Source organism: Lathamus discolor, chromosome Z (assembly GCF_037157495.1).
Source record: "Lathamus discolor isolate bLatDis1 chromosome Z, bLatDis1.hap1, whole genome shotgun sequence".
Classification (NCBI taxonomy): Eukaryota; Metazoa; Chordata; class Aves; order Psittaciformes; family Psittacidae; genus Lathamus; species Lathamus discolor.
In genome coordinates, this window is record NC_088909.1 from 31,570,897 (window position 1) to 31,586,862 (window position 15,966).

Consider the following 15,966-nt stretch of genomic DNA (forward strand, 5'->3'; position numbering starts at 1 on the left):
AAGTTTGTTCCTGGAGTTTTCTCCGAATCAAAGAACATCAGAACAGCATAACTACTCTCACAGTCACAGCAGTGGTAAGGAGAGATCATAGGTTGGCTGTTATTAGGTTCTGATCAAGATCTCATAGGTTAATTTCAATTAACATGATTATTTTAGTCTGGTGGTGCTCCATTTGCGAAACTCAGCTTGTCACTGTATTTTCCTATAAGGTCTCATCAGCCCTCCGCTTCCCTCCACAGACATATACTTGGTGGGAAGCCACCTTTTTTACAATGCTGGCTTCCAACCCGTCTGACACAGCAACTGAGCTGTGCAAGGCTCTTGTCAAAACTGCCCTGTGAAGGGACACCTCCAGACAACAGGCAGTGAGAAACATGGTGTGGTGAATGCCCTTTGCTCTGGGGATGATAGATAAAAATCTGGGGATGATAGATAAAAAATCAGCATGAAAATTCCTGTCTCTTTCCTCCTCCTTGTGCAAAGGGACAGGAAGAACAGAGCAATTTCACACCATGACCTGTCCATGGGCAGCACTGGTTATCAGGCTTTCCACGCTGCAGATCACAAGAACACACACTTCCTGATTGTAAACCCATCACACCTGATTCTTCTGAAGCATTCATTCCTGGGATGCTTTAGAAGTAGCAATATCAGTTTAATCACAGAGGGTTTCCTATGGGCACAGGCAAGTAAGATGAGTGAAAACCGAGCCCTTATGGCTCAGTGTGATAGGTAGCAGGCATCTTGCCAAAGCTAAACAAAATCTTCACAGGGAGTAAACTGCACATCAAGTGCCATTTTTGGATGATAAAGATACATGCTTGGCAAGTCCACAGATCCTCCTCAGTCTGTGTGTGATGCAGATCCTAAAACTTCTTCAGCATGGTATCTTGACAGGATCTTTTTTATTATTTTTTTGTTAAGGTATCAGTGGTTGTTTCTGGCTAAAGAGATTATTAGGTTTTAGTGGCAAAAAAGGAATCCCCTTGTGACATGATGGCAAGGTGGATATTAACTGACAAAGCCAAATTCTGTAACAATTTCTTACTTGTGTTTTTGATGCTTCGTCCTTTAAAATAAAATGAAATGGTCCAGCAAATGGTTAGCACAGGTCCAATTCCAGTCAGTAAGTGATCAGCCTTAGTAAGTGAAAAGCTGAGCAGTCTGCACTGCTAATTACAGCATAAACATTTAATAAATATTCCCTCTTTTTATCCTTTGCCCTTTTCAAAAATGAAAGGCTGTAATTTACACATCTGGTGGCTCCTAATTGCCTCTTTACAGTACCTGCTTGTTTTATCCAGTTTCTATCTTAATTTGGGAAGAAGTGGAGCACATTAAAAGAGAGCATTTCTACTATCATCTACATGTCCTCTGCAAAACAACACTCCCCCCCAAAAGGAGCCACACCTCCCTCCCCACAGAAAGCCAGGATTTCCTATCATCCCAAGTGATAATTATAACAAATTGCAGTTTTAATCACAGAATAGTTATTTACAAGCGTATTTGTGCCTACATGGGTGCACAGATACGTAGGTTTTTTTGCTTTTCTGTTCTATTTTCTATTCTGACAGGGACATGGTTGAGGGATGAGTTGGGTTTGGGGGGGCTGTTTGTTCTTTACAGCGAAATATGGCTGCTGGAATGGTTATGTTTGGGCTCCATATGCAGCTTCCAGCCATATATTCAGGCTGGACAATAAAGCAGGGGAAAAACAGCTGATACACAAAAGGGACTGTCTAGACAGTGCCCCATCAGTCTGGCTAAATTTGGTGCTGGCATTCCCAATGGGATTGTAATATAATTGTTCTGGTGTCTGCATTCATTCTCACTGTCAAACACCATCCCAAATATACATCCTTTTTTCTATACAGTAGGCCTGAACTGTACCATTACATGAAAGCAGCTTTGAAAGAGCCATCTAAGAAGCTATGTCCTAGGATGCAGAAATCCTGTTCTTTAATTGCTGGAATAAAAAAAATCCAAGACACCAAAATTAAACTAAAAACAAACAAACCAACCTCCCCCCCCCCCCCAAAACCCCAAACAAACAAAAAAACCCCACCACAAAATAAAAACCCAAATAAGCAAAACTTCCCCCAGTTTGTAGTCAGAATAGAAATCATTTAACTTACAGTCAAGATATAATATTTTAATTAAGAATCTAAAAATATTTTGGGGATGGAACATGAAAATGTACTTTTTTATGGACACAAACAAAAGTCACCTTCTTCTGTAGGTTTATTAACTGCTCAAAGAACATTTAACAGAAATTCAGAGATTTAAATGTGAAATGATAGCTATGGATCATGGTTTGTCTAACGAGAAAGGGAAAAAAAGCCTTAATGAGCAAAAAGTCATGAAAAAATGCTGTTATTTTACCTTCGCACAATTAAAACAAACCAGTGGCTACCTCTTGAATTTCTGTGAAGTGAATGTTTTACTTTTTCAGAATATTTGGTTGTTCAAAACACATTTGACAAATACTGGAAGCACAAAACTTATCTTGATTTAGGCTTTTTCTATGTGTTTTGGAAAATGCTGTGAAAAATCTGAGATTTATGAAAATTTTAACAAGGATGTCATGCACAAACACAACACTTCAAAAAGGAATTATAATAATAGTAATAATAAAAAAAGAATTAAGAACATTGGCTATACCACTGATGTCCACAGGCACAATGGTAGAAGTCAAAATATACAGATAAAATGCAAAGATATAAACTCCCTGCTTTGGGAAATTAAAATACAGAAAACGTGTTTCTGATTTATCTGTCTTCAGACTCATGTTATCTTTCATGCTGTTTTGTCCTTTTTTTGGAAGACCAAAATAGTCCAAGACTTTTAGATATAAATAGGATTTTAGACATCTTAAAGGAACCTAACTATTTTAGAGGGTGCTGCTCCCACCGTGCATCAGTAGCTATTTACTATTGGGGCATATTGAGAGTCCACACACACACTGCAGCTCAAGCCCATGGGAGAATGCACACTGAGCATCATGCTGACCGTACATCCTTGTTTGACCATGTTGCTCACATGGCAAAGAGAAAGCACAGATTTCTTCCCCACCATTCACCAGCTCTGACAAACGGTAGCCAGCAGTCTGAGTTAATAACCTAAACACGAGGATATGCTGCAGAACAAACAAACAATCCACCCCAACACTCTCATTCCCTAAGTTTTCTCTGCAGAAACTCCGGCCCCAGCAACTTTTTGCAGGGTGAGTGGTATAAAGGCGAGAGAGGACACCCCAGGTAATAGCAGGGGAAAAATAAATCCCCCCATCTCTACCTAGAAATGCCTTGAAGGGGTCATCTGAGCTGCAGCTCACTCCGAGGAGAGAAAAGCCCACCAAGAAATGCAAAGACTAGGAGATAATATAGATATACGATTACCATGACATTATATAAATCAAGTGCATGTTTAATGTCAGGGTCACAGGCCCTGATAGAGGAGGGAGTGCAGTAATGAAGTGCCCCATTGGATCTGGGGTGCTGTGATACTGAGGGGATGTTGTTTATGGGGGTGCTGTGGATGCTGGCAGGGTGTTTGGTTTGGGGGGTGCTTTGGGATGCTGCAGCTCCGAAAGTGGAAGTTGGTGGGGAAGGGGGGGTGGGTGTTGGGGCTCTGCAGCTGCCGCTCTTGCACTTGAATAAAGAACTTCTCTTTCGGGAGGGGGCGAGTTCCGTGAATACCTTACCCAATAAGAGATGGGGCATATTGAAAACTATATTAAATTACCCTGATTAACAATTTAGCCACGAACAGGGGAGCTCTGGGAGATCTCTATAGGCAGGGCTGGGGGCCATTCATGCCAGCAGCTAAGAGGTCGAAAGGTTTCTGAAGTTCACAGGCTCAGAGCCTTTGTTATGCTAACAGACAATCTCAAATCAGCTGCCTGCTGGAGTGTGAAATATAAATTATTCCTTGAGAACTTCCAATAAGTTGTCACTCTTGTTCTCCGAATACCAGGACAGCCTGCTAATTTCTAGCAGGGCCCTTTTTTTGCGCCATCCCGAGCCCTAAACGAACGCGTTTGGGGCTCGAATATTCTTTTTGTAGAAGCTGCCCTGCCGTAATAGCCCAAACGCGTTTTGGTTTTAGGCTATGAAAAGAAAATCGGGATGTCTCCGAACTCGACTTTTCCTGTGCCGGAGGTGGAAAGGAGGGATGCTCCCAAACACACCAAGCCAGCACCTCGGGGAGAGGGAGGCATCAAAGAGAGGCGATAGCCTGGGAGCTGCTAACAGCCAAAAAACCCTCTGCCCCCTTGCTCTGAACAAAGCCCAGGGCAGGATTTGTGGGTCCAAATCTGCCTGCCCCCTCCCTTAGGTGTGATTTAGAGGGTGTCGAGGCAAAGGATGTGCGACCCACCCGCGGGGGTAGGAGGCGAGTTACCTGAGAGGTTACTCTCGCCCAGAACAAGGCGAGGAGGGAGCTGCACCCGGGCTGGGTGGCCTCGTACCCTCCTGCGGGCCATCGGGCTAATGCCACCGAGAGGAGAAGAATGAGTTAATTATCTTTATACACAAGGAAATCAATCTATTACAGGATGTGATCTGCTCTTACCCGGGGATAAGAAATCCCCGCAGTAATGAGCACCCCTCTGCGGGAGGAGGGCTCGCAAGGTGCAGCAGAGGCTCCCACGGAGCCCCGTGGGACAAGGGGGGAAACTTCTCCCCGTCGACATCATGGTGATGATAATTACAATAAATGTGATACTGAGTCTTATTGCACTGGAATTCAAAGTGCTGCTCCCCCAACCCCATTCCCATCCCCCAGCTCCCACCGCAGTGGCCAAGGGAGATGCACACCCGCGTTTTCCCGGGATTAAGTTTGACGAAGTAGGGTGAAAGGAGGAGTACTGTGTGCCACGGGCGGGTCCAGGCCTCTCGAATAAACGCCGCACGGAAAGATGCTGATGGTGTCTTCTGCTGAGCCCTGTACTGACACGGAAGGGGCAGTGCTCTCTTTAGGGGGGTGTGAGTTGGGGGGGGGGCGGTGGGTGATAATTGTTTTCCTCTTAATCAGCATCAATTTTTCCCTTTTGTTCTCGTTCCTTGTGGTCTATAATACATTTAGAAAAATACTCCAAAGCCCGGAGAAACAAAAGTTCGGTTTGTGGTGTGGGCAAGAGGAGAAAGAACAGATTCTTATTCTTGCTGCTGTCAGCTGGTTTGCGTTTTTTGTTTTGTTTTGGTTTTGGGTTGGGTGTTTGGCTGTTTCTTTGTTTTTTTTTTTTTTATTTTCGGGCAATGAGTACGTGAGGGACGTATGTGTGTAGGTCAGTACTTTGAAACACAGTGTCACGAATTACCCGTGTGCTCAGCGTTATCAATAACACTTGGCCCTTCCGACGCGCTTTGCATTTAGAAAGAGCCTACGGAACTACTTAGTGTTGCTGCTTTATTCTGCGTTTAGAGAATTTCGCCCCATTTTTGAGGAGGAAAAAAACACCAAAACTTTTCCGTTTCCCCTGAAAGTTTTCAAACAGGTTAAACCCCGCCATGTTCAAGCTGTTACTGATAGTTTGTTAGTGAATTGCCAATCGTGGCATAATCAATAACGTCTGTAACAGCCGAACCAAACGGTCTGCACGCTAATGATGGTATTGCTGACGCCGTTTGTTTCATTGGGAAATAGCTTCACACACTTATTCTCACGTATTTGGTGGCAGAGGTTTGAATTTCAGATTTTAGATCTCCTTACAAAAAGCTTTAACGAAGTGGGAGCCGCATAATACTCGTTGGTGAGATTAATAATTTACAATAAACTGTTTTGGTTTTGGGGGGGTTTGGTTTTTTGTGGGGTTTTTTTGTTTGCTTGTTTGTTTTTTGGTTGGTTGGTTTTGTTGTTTGTTTTTTTGTTTGTTTGGTTTTTTTTTTTTTTTTTTTTTTTGCGTTAAATGTTTATTTCCTTGAAATACTACAGACAGGCTGAAATAGGATGGTCTCTAACGGGAGTCAAAGCCCTCAAGCTTTCCACAGAGACAATGTGAACGATTAAAACAGTAAATGGGTCTTTCAATGAATACTAACAGTGCCAGAACAAAGTTAATTTGGGAGAGAAAGCATCCAGGAGATCTCTTTGCCATTCTTTTTCATTCCTGAATGGTTCACCTGCACGTTAGTTGGCAAGCAAACAAATCTCGTCCTCAAGACCGATATTTTGCTTGCATATTTGCTTTCTGTAAATATATTTCCACAAAAAGCCACAGAACAAGGCGGGGGAAAAAAACATAAGTTTCATTTATATGTATGAGTAAATATAAAGGCGGATGCAGTTTCCTTGCAACCACCAGTCAGTGATGGCCTGAAGTGCCAAAGGGGAACGCAACTTTTCTATGGAAAGACAAAAATACCTTTTTTGCATCTCGAGTAGGATGTTCGAGGCTATCGAAGGTGGGAGGGCAGTGAGACGGCAGATAGAAAGACCGGGTGGAATAAAACCAAGAAAAAAAAGTCCAGTATGACACCTACAAGATGGCTGCCTCTTCATTCTTTCTGTATGACTGTAGCCCAATTTCTGTAAGGAAATTTATGGAAAGTGTTCTTCAGCAAATCAGCCAGAAAAACTACATTCTCCCAAAGCCTATGCAAGAAGTAGTAAAAATAGTTAAGCTTATACAAATAGAGCAGAATATCATATATATTTGTCTGGAGCAACTACTGTTGCACATGTTAGTCATCATATTAATATCGACAGGTTTGGTTGCCTGAGGAGGACAGCAAAGTGCAGGTGAGTTCCTAAGGTAAAACTGATCGCTTCTACAGAAAAGAGGGAATTAGAGCAGACCTAAGCAACAGAGACGTCTTTTAGCAGATTAGAAAGTGCAATGAGAGTAATATATCTGAATATTTAAAATATCCTTAGGCAGGCTTCTCAAATTCCAGTAAGAAAATGTATTTCTGTAGAAGCATATTAGCTCCTCGACTCTTAGTCGAAATCTGCGCTAAAAATTGTGACAAAAAAAAAAAAAAAAAAAAATACAACGCTCAACGTTGGGTCAGAAACTTAACAAAAAAGGCCAAACTCCATCACAAAGCACTAAATTCAATACATGGGGTTTAGCAAAAAATAAAGCTTCCTGTGAACTGCAAATAGTTTGGAGTTTAGTCTATTAGGAAAAATTCGGTATGTTACAAGATTACTATGTGGGCAGAGTCTACAGGCGAAGAACAAAGCAAACGGTTCAGTTTCAATAGGAAATATAATAAAACCCCTTTTATCTAAAAGCCATCAGTGACAAGCACTCAATAGAAGTTAACAAGCAGGAACTGATAAGATAACATTTATATGAGGTCAGAAGTCAAATGCCAGTCAAAGGCTTTTAACCTCTTGGGTCATAAACAGGAATAGTTAAAACACATAGATATTTATCGGATTTTAAAGGTATCTGGTCATTGTGAGTGAATCACGCGACGATTTAACTAATTGAGGTTTATAGAAGAGGAACTTGTCGTAAAAATAAACCACAAAGCTGAAGTTTACAACTCTTCTTTTTAAATTTATTGGTTTAAATTCGCCTTTCACTCTCCCGTGAATCTGCAAGACCAAAGCAGACTTGAAACAAAACAGAAAAACATTGCCTTAAAAGAGGCGTATTGTCAGTTAATATGTGGATTGATCTGTGCAATCCAAGGCTTGTCTGAGGATTCAATAGGCGAAATATTTACAGTCAACATGCATAAAAGAACAATTACCACCATCCCTATTGTGGTGTTAATGTCACTGGAGTTTTGCTTTGCTGCTTTTCTTCGAGTCCACTAATATAAAAGGAAATCTCGTTGCACAGTAAAAAAAGAACTGATTTCCCTTCATAAAATCTTCAGATTCTGGTATTGAAAAATCGCCTAATTTTAAGTGCGTAAGTATTGCGGGTGGATTTAGAAAAGCTCCAATTACACTTCTGGCCGAGAACAGTAATTTCTTCTTGAGTTTTTTTTTATTTCCTTTTGCAGATTGAGCCTCCAAATTCTGCAACTTGCCTACATTCATATCCCAGGGTACACCCTATAGATAATGCTAAAAAATTACCAAATAGAACATAATATCCATCGTCCAAGAGAGAAACAGGGATTGATGGAAGGCCTTTCTAGGCCCACTGTTTCTTTAAACAGAGTTCACAATGCACTAGGCGACCATTCTGGATTTAAAACGCTTTTAAATATTTATCAGAAGTATTTTATCACCATATTCAAATGACACCTGGAGTGCACTCACCTTTATTGACAATCTCTGTTCTGAAAGTCCATTTGCTTCACGAAAGCCCCCCAAGCAGAACAAGGACTAACCGTTTTCATTCAGTTAATGTTTAGTAAAAGAAAAAAAAACAACAACCATAACCCAAGCAACCTTAATCAGCATGCTGATTGCATCGTCAACTAACAAATAATTTACTACTCTGAGCATTGCATTCCATTAAAAGCTCATTAAATTTTCTGTTCTCCAATGGGAGCTTTAGCTTTTGAACTGCATGCTTTTGCTCCGAATTATCGCTTACTCTTTTTTTTTTTCTTTTCTTCGAGCCCCCCTCTCCCCCACAGCATAGGTGAGAATTTAAATACCTACACACAGAAAAAGCGTGGGGAAATAAATCTCAGGTTTTGATTTCTCTTGAAAAGTCAAGATCTTTGGGCGTCGGGGGAGCAGGGTGAGTGCAGAGGCAAACTACTTTGCCAAATTCTCACTCCAGGAGTTTAACTTTGGTGAAACATCCCACTTCCCCCGATTTAAGTGTGGGTATGTTTTGAACAAGTGCGGGAGGGGGGAAATATATAAGATGGCAACATTTTACCCTTTAAGTTGGAAGCGACTGCTTAACGGAAGAGAAGGCGGGCGGTGGGGAATGTACAAAAGCCAAGCGCCTTCTATTTTATTTGTGAAGAGGAGAGGAGAGGAGAAAGGAGGAAAAGAAGGGAAAGCAAAAAAGAAAAGGAAAGGGAAAAAGAAAGAGAGAGCGAGAGAGGAAGAAAAAGAGAAAGAGAAGGATATCCCAAACAACCAAAAAAACCTCCACCCTTTGGATTACAGAGTACAAAACTTCTTTCCTGTCCTAAATGCAAGTGGCTGTGGTTAGGATGTTTTGGGTGGCTCCTGGGGGGGAAAGTACAAAGCTCATCTTTCCTAGCCTTCCATACTAAGCCGCACATAATCGTTATATTTAATAAGTAAAACTCATGGAAATGTCAGCCCCTAAATTAACATGCATCTTTGGATTGCTAATTGTGCTCATTGCAAATTTGGGTCACTTTGCATGAGTGACTCTAATGTAGGGCTGAGATTGCCACGTCGCGCAGCGGATTCCTGATTCCCTGGGCTAATCCCGGACTCGGTGATTGTGTCAGGTGCAGTTCTGTATGCTCCAGCAGCTGTTTCATCCTCATCAATGCAAATAAGGCAACTCCTACAATCAAAGCCTCGTGAGCTTCAAGCCTGATTGCTGAGGGCAGGCTAAAGCGCAGCGCAGGCTCACTTTCAAACCACAGCAACTGACAAGACAACTGCAATGTCCCTCCGGTTCGATAAACCAGGCTTTTGTCAACAAAACAAACCAAAGGGGGAAAAAAAGCCCCACCAAACAAAATACAAAACAATCGAAACAAGAAAATAATAAACACCCCCCCCAAAAAAAAAACTACCGAAAACAAAAGGCTCAAAACAAAAATCCAAACCATCACCAAGAACCTCTAAAACAATCAAACAACCGAACCCCACCAATCAAAATAAAAAACAAACAACAACAAAAAAGGGAAATAAATAAAACAAATAAAACCCAGCAAAACCCCAGCACGTCCCACCCCTCCCCCCCAAAAAAAGAACACCCCCCCAAAAAAACCCACCCAGAAACATAAAAGCAATCCCAAAACAAGCAACCCCTCTAAAAGACAACCTCCAAAACCGTAAAAAAACAAAATAAAAAAAAAAAAATCCAAATGCCAAACCAGAAAACAAAAATACAGGCATGTGCATCATTTGGGGGTGTACAAAACGTAGTCAGGTCTTCTACGGTAGGTGGGTGAAATAAAATATATGTATATACACTGTGAACTTGAATAAAAGCCTGAAGTGTCGATAATTAACCGAACATTTAAACACTTATAAGGAAACCGGGCAGCCGGTGATCACATGTGGGGCGAGGGCCGCCTCCTTGCCCAGGGACCCCTCCGAAAGTCCATTTCTAGGGGCTGTGGTTCCCCGGCACCCCCCCCCCCCCCCCGCCCCGAGTTCTGCCCCGCCTCCGACCCCAAGGGGAAGCCAGGTTTGGGGTGTCTTTCACCCCCTGCTCACCTCTTCCAGCCCTCGGGAAAACCCTGAGGAGCCCCTGACTGGAATCTCCCCCCTGTCTGCCCCCAAACTTAAGCTTCCTCTCCAGAACTTCCCCAAATGTGAACAAAACGTTGCCTGAAAATGACTGAGGGCCCCGGGGGGGGAGGGGGGGTGAGGGGGGGGAGGGGCTGGGGGTCTGTAAAACCCCAATGGCCACCCCAGTGGATAAGTATTCAAATATTCCAATAATTCTAGACACTTTAGGCTTTTATTCAATGTATATACTATGTGCATATAGTATAAACGTAATACAAATATAAGGGAGACGGGGTGAACGAACAGCGGGAGGTTACAAAACCTCACGGACAAGAGAAGAAGGTGACCCGCAGCCCCAAGAGCACCGCCCAGGGTCTGAAAACCCGGCGCCGGCAATGTCTGGTGCTGGAAAGTTGCTTCAGGCAGACCAGCATGAGGATGGGATGCGGGGATGGAGGGATGCGGCATCGGAGGAGATGCGGGGATGAAGGGGTGCGCGATGCAGAATGCGGGTATGCAGGGATGAGGGGAAGCGGCATGTGGAGATGCGGGAATGAAGGTTGTGGAGATGCGGAGATGGAAGGATGCAGGAATGCAGGCGCTGGCAGCTCGGGCAGGAGGCACGGCTCAGAGCCGAGCCCCTGACGGGGAACACGGGTGAATCAAATTTCGCCTGCAAAGTTTGCCGAAGAAAACGCCAGATATCATCTTGCCCTTCCCTCCGTGCCTCCTGCTCCTCCCTCCCCGGGGAGGCAGCGCCAAAACCAGCCCCCAAAATCCCGGATTTCTAGAGCGGCTGCAATCCCGGTCCGCTCCCTCTCCTCTCTTTCCCTAATAGGATTAACGCACGTTTTCCTAAAAGCAAATCAGAATTTGTCGAATCGTGTGTGACAGTCGATTTGCTCACAGTATCCACTTTATTCCGCTATGAGACAGGACCAGCCCCGGCGAGTTTAATCCTGGCTGACACAGGACATTGCCCAGGCAAACGTTTGCCTTGGCGTAGAGCACCGGCACCTCCTGAATTCTTCGCATCTCCTTCTGGCGGAGAAGTTGATGTGAAGGGGATGTGAAAGGGACCCGACCAGGGGGTCTCGCAGGCTCAGGGACCTGATGCACCCTCATGATGGAATCCGGCCACGAAATTATTGCCACGAAAGGATCCCTCGTATTTGTTGTCATCTGCTTTCTGCTGTGTCAAAGGTTCAACAAGACATTTTTGGCTCCCCAGGACGTGTCCCTTTGCCCGGCTTCCTCTGGGTGCTGCAGCTCCGTCTCCATGCTTTTGCGTGGATTTAAAAAGAAAAAACCCATTCCACTCCGAAATTCCCTAAGGTAAACTTAGGGGTTGCTAGCTTGCTTCTTTGGGTTTGGTGGGTTGTGTGGTGTTTTTATCTTCTGGGTTTGGCTTTGTTCTTTGTTGAGGGGTGGTTTTGTTTTGTGGGGTGGTTTTTTTTCTTTAGTTTTTATTTTCCCCTTCCCTTCCCCTAACCTTTTCGTTTCCCTAACCCTTTCTTTTCCATAACCCTCTCCTTTCCACAACCCTCTCCTTTCCACAAGCAGGAAGATTTTCCATCTCTCTTTTTGTAAACAGGTGCACTTTGGCAGCAGATAGCCCATGCAAAGTCTCTTAACTGCAGTTAACGTTATAAAGTTTCTTAAGTTGACCTGAGCTTCAATTTTGCGACATATCAGGAGGACAGAATGAGGAGACTGCAATTGTTTAATTTCAAATAACTTCACATCTGACCTGTACAATGTTGTGCTTGTTTTCTCTGTTCTTCTCAGGTGACGACATCAGATTTGAATCACAGGTTACCTGACTTTTCAGTAACCTTATAGAATCCCAGACTGATTTGGGTTGGAAGGGACCTTAAAGCTCATCCAGTTCCAACTCCCTGTCACAGGCAGCGACACCTTCCACTAGACCAGGTTGCTCCAAGCCCTGTCCAACCTGTCCTTGAACACTGCCAGGGATGGGGCAGCAATGGCTTCTCCGGGCACCCTGTGTCAGTTACCTTCTTATAAACTAATTAAAGCTTGATGAAAAAAACAGTAAAAATTATTTACAAATATAATTAATTTTTCCACCAGTCATATTCTATTCTAATGCTATTCTCCCTCCTGCTTTTAAAAGCTTTTCCTTCATTTGCAACTGATGATCTTGAAGGGGGGGTGGGGGGTGGGGAGAGTATGTGTGTGAACACACATTACTAAAATGATATACTGACTTGCGAAACTTTAAAACATAGACTGAACCACATATCCTGAGCAATTCAGAGTGAGCTGGTGGCACATTTAGCACAGTTAGCAGTCGTGCAGAATGGCACAAAGGCTTTAACTGTATCCAGAGAGTGGAAACAACACTGCAAAGGGAGTCCCCAGCCAGCAGCAACCTTCTAAATCCATCTGACCAGGTACATAGGCAACTCTTCACAACATAACCTGGGAGCAGTCTGGCTGACAGCTTCCCAGGACTAATCAACAGACTGCAAAGACCACAAGATACCTTACACCCATTTCCACAAGCCTCTTGGTGGTCTTAATAAGCTCTCTGCAGCTTGAGCTGGTCTCCTGCCTCCTTCCTGAGCAGAAATAGAGACACTAAACACTCACGCTAGATGATCTTAAGGTCCTTTCCAACCCTAACTATTCTATGATTCTATGATTTCTGACTTGTCACACAAATATTTCTTCCATATATATATGTTTGTATATATTTACTGTTATGGATTAAACACATTTTATTTATTAAATATATTTTATTTATTAAATATATGTTATTAAATATATATTTGTCATTTTCAGCATTTCTTCTTCACCAATTGAAAAACTGTGACAGAGGTTCATTCCCACTATAAACACACAAAAATACTTCAAGAACCTGCTCCTGTTTGAAAAGGGTATTTAGAAGTATCTGCTGTTAAATAACTTATTTTAACACGGCTCAGCCTTTGCTCTCGCTCCTCAGAGGCAGCCATGTAGGTGATTTTGTAGCAAACGCTCACTATGTATTACTCTATTTTTGTACTCCATGAGTTATCACAGTCATTACAGTTTATGAGCTGGGATGTCCATTCAGTACAGACTGAACAAACAAACCAGGCGGGGGAATAAAAAAATCAACGTAGCTCAAAAAAAAACCCCAATAATGAACACATGGAAATGATAAAAATGGCCCAGTGATACATACCAAACACACAATTTCTAGACAACAACAGTGTATTTCATGGTAAAAGTAACAGTTTTGGTCAACACAGGCTGTTGAACTGCCAGTGCCTCAAGTGAAAGAAACAGTCTTAAAGCTAAATTGAAGAAATCAGCTGCCATGGACAGAAATTGTACCAAACTCAGTTTTCTTTGTGGGTCAGGTGTCGAGAGGGATATAAACCAGGGTGCACACAATAAAAGCTCAGCAAAACACAGGTTGCAAGAGATCAAGTGAAAAACCAGAACAACCCAGGCTAGCAAAAAGGACAGGAACCTCCCAGCAGAGTTTGTGGGGACTGGTATATAGGAAAGGATGTAAAGCTTAGTGCCAATGACTGCATAAAAGCCCATATACACCACACCATCTTGCAGACAGTCACAAAAAATTCAGCTTTGTAAAGACAAGAAGGAAAAAAAAGGAGATGCCAGAACATAAGGTATTTTTTAGGTACATGCTGTGATCTTCAGCATTCTTAATGTCATCTTCATTCTGGGCACCAAGCTTTGCCTGAAAGCGCAACCATAACCCTCATACGTTCATGCAACTATTGTGCTGCTCCAGGAAAGGTTCTCTATTGTCTTGAATACACCCTATTTGTCGACCAAAAAGCCTTAGCCAAAGTCCATGTAAAATTTCGAAAATGCTCACAGAATTTTTATCAGCTTTAACCTGACAGAGGGGAGATTGAGATGAGATCTTAGGCCGAAGTTCTCCCTGTGAGGGTGGTGAGGCCCTGGCACAGGTTGCTCAGAGAAGCTGTGGCTGCCCCATTGCTGGCAGTGCTCAAGGCCAGGCTGGATGGGCCTTGGAGCAACCTGGTCTAGTCAAAAGTGTCCCTGCCCATGGCAGGGGATTGGAACTGGATGAGCTTTAAGGTCCCTTCCAACACAAACCAGTCTGGGATTCTGTGGATTTTAAAATGTCAACTCTGACCATCAAGGCAATACCCAAGATACCCCCCTAGTAAACAAAGAGGAACAATTCTTGCTTTAAAGAAGCAATGTGCCAAATCAGAGCTATCAAATCAATTTCTTTTCTGATTATTTCCTGATTTTCTGCTCATTCAATACATAGACAACTAACTAGTATTTATAAGGAACATGGGAGGGAGGAGCTGGTTGTATTTACTCAGGTAAGTACTTGAGTACAGTAAAGAGTTTGTTTTAAAATATTCATAATATATAAATGTTAGTTGAAGTTGACAGTAAATATTGAATAGACATATCAAAAGGGCAGCATGTCATGTTCACTTCTCCCATGCTGTCTAGCATTCAGGCAGCTGTTTGCTTTCATTATATGCATTTTCTTACAGAAAATTAATTTTTAAAAATTATACTAAAACGATGATCGAACATGACAGATGAAGAAAGGAGGGAGTTTAAAGATCATACTGCCCACAAGAGATTACGATCAAAGTCTGAAGACTAGTGCCTGATTTGTACCAATAATTAGTACCTACTTTTTAGGTCTCTTTTTCAGGACATTAGAATGAAAGACACATGGAGGAGTGAGGTCTAAAGCTATTGTAATTTTTCAGCACAAGGTAAGGAAGCACCAGGAATGTGCTGTTGCTAAAAAAAACCCTTCCACCAGTTTTTTTTTTCTAAGTGATGTATGACAAAGTGTGTCGTAAGTATTCATGCAGATACGGCAAAGAACAAAACCACTCCTGAGACAGGGACAGAAAGAAGAAAATAGGACTAAAAGTGGTGTGAATGTCTCAGCTACATGTGTCCCACTGTGTCTACAGGCAAAACGCTATGACCCCCTCCTGTCTTTTATAGTATGGTTTCTAAATCTGGCATTACTTATCAAGAGAGCTGGTACTGCTTACACCCTTTCTGAGTGAAAAAAATTCTCCCTTGCCTGAAAGACCTTATCATAAATGTCTCCACAACATCTACACTTCTAAAGATGCAGAGTCTGAAATGGATGATGAGTCTATGGGATTCAAAATGCTGCCTGTGTGTCATGGTTTAAGCCCAGCCAGTAACTCAGAACCATGCAGCTGCTCTCACTCGCCCCACTTCTTCCTTTCCCCACTCCAAGAGGGATGGGGAAGAGAATTGAAAGAATGTAACTCCCATGGGTTGAGATAGGAACAGTCCAGTAACTAAGGTATAACACAAACCACTACTGCTGCCACCAATAATAATAATAAGGGAAATAACAAGGGAAGAGAATACAATACCACCTGTCGATACCCAGACTGACCGAGCAGTGAACTACCCCTTTCAGTTAACTCTCAGTTACATCCTGGGCATGACGTGCTGTGGTATGGAATACCTCTTTGCTTAGTTTGAGTCAGGTATCCTGTCTCTGCTTCCTTCCGTCTTCCTCTCCTCCCTGGCAGAGCATGAGACTCAGAAAGTCCTTGGTCAGAGTAAACATTACTGAGCAACAACTAAAAACATTGGTGCTATCAGTGCTGTTCCCAAGCTGAAAGT